This window comes from Schistocerca cancellata, unplaced genomic scaffold (genome assembly GCF_023864275.1).
Source record: "Schistocerca cancellata isolate TAMUIC-IGC-003103 unplaced genomic scaffold, iqSchCanc2.1 HiC_scaffold_937, whole genome shotgun sequence".
Lineage (NCBI taxonomy): Eukaryota > Metazoa > Arthropoda > Insecta > Orthoptera > Acrididae > Schistocerca > Schistocerca cancellata.
This window is the reverse complement of record NW_026046945.1, coordinates 27,501-32,500: the sequence shown is the minus strand read 5'-3', so window position 1 is coordinate 32,500 and position 5,000 is coordinate 27,501. Positions and strand designations below refer to the sequence as shown.

The 5,000-nt window shown below is 54.1% G+C and overlaps 1 non-coding gene across 1 annotated transcript in view; it reads left to right on the top strand.

Annotated features, from left to right (window-relative positions):
* Nucleotides 1–3,670: 3,670 nt before the first annotated feature.
* LOC126149537 (small subunit ribosomal RNA) overlaps nt 3,671–5,000 on the top strand; it is a 1,909-nt gene continuing 579 nt past the window's right edge. Inside the window, exon 1 of the ribosomal RNA XR_007530972.1 lies at nt 3,671–5,000. This exon is cut by the window's right edge and continues 579 nt beyond it. This is a non-coding gene — a ribosomal RNA (small subunit ribosomal RNA).

Below are 5,000 nucleotides of genomic sequence, written 5' to 3'. Positions count from 1 at the left end.
GCATCATCTGTCCACCACAGGAACCCGAACGCCAGTGCCTGCGTCGCACGAAGTAGTCAACCGACAATCACTCCACCCGCACCCGCACGTGCCCCACCCCAACCGCCCAAATCGCAACCCAAGCGGATGAACGGCGGACTCTTCCCGCACTCGTACGTTGCAATCCACCCCTATATCTTGCGTTTCATGACGAGTTATATCCAATATGCCAAATTCCCGCTGTCCCTATACATGCTGTAAGTCTGTGCACACAATATGAACCACACCTCAGCGAGACACTCCATCACACATTACTCTCTGCCTGTAACAGACACAGATACGATATGTAAGCACCAGCATGGACCAACGTCCGGTGCATCCTCTCCGCCACAGTACACCATCCACACTATGATAACCACACCAGGGGGTCCAATTATAAAATAGAATATCCCACCCGTCCAACATCCACAATTGCTCAGATAAGCCACCAACACCCACACATGTCCTACACAGGGGTGCACCCAACACCACCACACTGCCTCCTGTTACGGCACAGAAACAATGGCAGGAATGAATCACACAGGTCTGCCACTCCCTTGCCGCAACCACAGACGCGGCGCGCCTCCAGTCACGAGCGAAAAGCGCATCCTGACGAGACAGAACTGCTGTGACATACTGACGCTGCCTCAGACATTCACTTACAATGATCACTACCAACGAACCTGCCCCCCCCCCCCCCCCCAAACACACTATCTCTTACCATGTTGTGTACTGTAATCCAACCCATTTTGCACCTTAACCTAACCAAATTTGTAACGCAATTTGTACCGCAATGTAACGCAATTTGTACCGCAATGTAACGCAATTTGTACCGCAATGTAACGCAATTTGTAACGCAATTTGTGTCTTAACCTAACCCACGTTGTGCCTTAACCTAACCCACGTTGTGCCTTAACCTAACCCACGTTGTGCCTTAACCTAACACACGTTGTGCCTTAACGTAACCCACGTTGTGCCTTAACGTAACCCACGTTGTGCCTTAACGTAACCCACGTTGTGCCTTAACGTAACCCACGTTGTGCCTTAACGTAACCCACGTTGTGCCTTAACGTAACCCACGTTGTGCCTTAACGTAACCCACGTTGTGCCTTAACGTAACCCACGTTGTGCCTTAACCTAACCCACGTTGTGCCTTAACCTAACCCACGTTGTGCCTTAACCTAACACACGTTGTGCCTTAACGTAACCCACGTTGTGCCTTAACGTAACCCACGTTGTGCCTTAACGTAACCCACGTTGTGCCTTAACGTAACCCACGTTGTGCCTTAACGTAACCCACGTTGTGCCTTAACGTAACCCACGTTGTGCCTTAACGTAACCCACGTTGTGCCTTAACCTAACCCACGTTGTGCCTTAACCTAACCCACGTTGTGCCTTAACCTAACCCACGTTGTGCCTTAACCTAACCCACGTTGTGCCTTAACGTAACCCACGTTGTGCCTTAACGTAACCCACGTTGTGCCTTAACGTAACCCACGTTGTGCCTTAACGTAACCCACGTTGTGCCTTAACGTAACCCACGTTGTGCCTTAACGTAACCCACGTTGTGCCTTAACGTAACCCACGTTGTGCCTTAACGTAACCCACGTTGTGCCTTAACGTAACCCACGTTGTGCCTTAACCTAACCCACGTTGTGCCTTAACCTAACCCACGTTGTGCCTTAACCTAACCCACGTTGTGCCTTAACCTAACCCACGTTGTGCCTTAACCTAACCCACGTTGTGCCTTAACCTAACCCACGTTGTGCCTTAACCTAACCCACGTTGTGCCTTAACCTAACCCACGTTGTGCCTTAACCTAACCCACGTTGTGCCTTAACCTAACCCACGTTGTGCCTTAACCTAACCCACGTTGTGCCTTAACCTAACCCACGTTGTGCCTTAACCTGCTCTGTAATTGGCATATGACACGTTACATTAATCTAGTGTTGTCTAACCACAACCCTCTGAATATAGTTCGCTACTCGCACCGCCCACCCTCTTGTGTGTCGTTTCATGTTGAACACTTCGCAAGTGTTGCTTACTTTTTACATGCTCCCGCTGTACACTGTAATGTGGACAACTGCAGGATGTACATCGCCCCCCCCCCTCCACCCTGCCTTCGCACGCTGGTCGTTCAGGTGCTTGCGTGTTCAATGCCCTTCGCAGCTGTTCACTGGCATTCGCATGTCGAAGCGCTCAGTCTACGTCGTGGTACGGCCTGTGTCCACTGTCCGCTGATATCGTAAGCTTAATCCTCACATTGTACTGCACATAGGTCCGTATGTACTGAATGATACGCTGTGGCACATGTGTGACCGTACGACTGCGCCCAACAACAGCGAACCATACGGTCCAAATGTTGTGCACTCAGCCACGTGCCGTCTCCCCATAACAGCTACATTGCAGTGTGGTACGCCATAGAGACGTGTGGGAGTAACGGACGCCCTGGATGGCGATCAGCATGAGCCGTCTGTTGATGTAGTGGCGCGTGTATTCAAACGTAGTCGTCTCTTCTCACACAGTGTGATAGCATGGTGCACCGCGTTCCACATCTGCGACATGGTACAGATGCTGGTTGACAGTCGGTCTCGTAATGGACATCGCATACGTAGGGGGCCACCTCCCACGTGTTCTCTAGTCGTGCACATTTTGTTGCGTGTATGTGGGCAGACGTAGTGTGTCGTGACACCTAACAGACAGGTATGCAATAATCGTTGCATTTGCAAACTGGGATGGACGTCTACGTTTGCTGGTGACGTGACGCAACGCAAATGAACAACTGGTAAACCCATTGTGGTGCGGTTGTTGTTGCTGGAGGTAAATCAGTAAGGGCAAATCTGTGTGTGAAGCGATACGCGGCGGTGGCTGGGTGGGACCGTCCCCGGCCGGTGAGGGGGGGCCGCCCGGCGTGCTGGCCGCGCGGTGCGTGGGCGCACGCGCTACAGCCGGCTGGTGGGGGCGCCCAGTGGCAGGCGCGCCGGCCGACGGACGCGGCAGGCGGCGCAGCTGCGCGCCGGGGCACCCTGCGCGCGGCGCCGGGCGGCCAAAGTGGGTCCTCGCGGGCCCGGTGCGAAGCGCGGTGGACATCTGCAGTGTGCTGGTCCGACTGAGGACTGTGTGCGTTGAGGATGCGCCGCCGCCCGGCACTCGGCGCCGCGACGCCGTCTGCTGCTCGGTCGCCCCAGCGGTTCTCGCTGGTGGTTTGTATCGCAGTTGTGCAGACGTGTTGGCACGTGCGCTGTGCTGGGAGAGTTCGCTTCGGCACCCACGTGGGGCCTTTGCCCTTCTGTGGCGCTGGCGTTGGAGCTGCCGGTCACCGTAGGTGGCGCGTGTTGTCTCCCGCCGGCAATGCCACGACAGCACGCTCCCGGGCCTCTGTCGGCAGCGGCAAGCTCAGTTGGGAGCACGGGTGGTCGCACCTAAAGCGTCTACTCGCCTAACTCCGGGCGATTGCGCCTCTCTCGAACCCGACCAAGTACTTAGGACGGCGCTGCGCGCCGCCGGGACCTGAGAGGGTTTCGAGGTGTATTGTGCAGGGGAGCTCAGCCTCCTCCTGTTTGCAGAATAATTGAGCGGACGCTTGCGTGTTCGCGCGGGCCCCTGGGACACACTCCCGGGCGGCCGGCTGCTCAGCTCTAGTTGACGCAGCTCCCTGGTTGATCCTGCCAGTAGTCATATGCTTGTCTCAAAGATTAAGCCATGCATGTCTCAGTACAAGCCGCATTAAGGTGAAACCGCGAATGGCTCATTAAATCAGTTATGGTTCCTTAGATCGTACCCACGTTACTTGGATAACTGTGGTAATTCTAGAGCTAATACATGCAAACAGAGTCCCGACCAGAGATGGAAGGGACGCTTTTATTAGATCAAAACCAATCGGTCGGCTCGTCCGGTCCGTTTGCCTTGGTGACTCTGAATAACTTTGGGCTGATCGCACGGTCCTCGTACCGGCGACGCATCTTTCAAATGTCTGCCTTATCAACTGTCGATGGTAGGTTCTGCGCCTACCATGGTTGTAACGGGTAACGGGGAATCAGGGTTCGATTCCGGAGAGGGAGCCTGAGAAACGGCTACCACATCCAAGGAAGGCAGCAGGCGCGCAAATTACCCACTCCCGGCACGGGGAGGTAGTGACGAAAAATAACGATACGGGACTCATCCGAGGCCCCGTAATCGGAATGAGTACACTTTAAATCCTTTAACGAGTATCTATTGGAGGGCAAGTCTGGTGCCAGCAGCCGCGGTAATTCCAGCTCCAATAGCGTATATTAAAGTTGTTGCGGTTAAAAAGCTCGTAGTTGGATTTGTGTCCCACGCTGTTGGTTCACCGCCCGTCGGTGTTTAACTGGCATGTATCGTGGGACGTCCTGCCGGTGGGGCGAGCCGAAGGCGTGCGACCGCCTCGTGCGTGTTCGTGCGTCCCGAGGCGGACCCCGTTGAAATCCTACCAAGGTGCTCTTTATTGAGTGTCTGGGTGGGCCGGCACGTTTACTTTGAACAAATTAGAGTGCTTAAAGCAGGCAAGCCCGCCTGAATACTGTGTGCATGGAATAATGGAATAGGACCTCGGTTCTATTTTGTTGGTTTTCGGAACCCGAGGTAATGATTAATAGGGACAGGCGGGGGCATTCGTATTGCGACGTTAGAGGTGAAATTCTTGGATCGTCGCAAGACGAACAGAAGCGAAAGCATTTGCCAAGTATGTTTTCATTAATCAAGAACGAAAGTTAGAGGTTCGAAGGCGATCAGATACCGCCCTAGTTCTAACCATAAACGATGCCAGCCAGCGATCCGCCGCAGTTCCTCCGATGACTCGGCGGGCAGCCTCCGGGAAACCAAAGCTTTTGGGTTCCGGGGGAAGTATGGTTGCAAAGCTGAAACTTAAAGGAATTGACGGAAGGGCACCACCAGGAGTGGAGCCTGCGGCTTAATTTGACTCAACACGGGAAACCTCACCAGGCCCGGACACCGGAAGGATT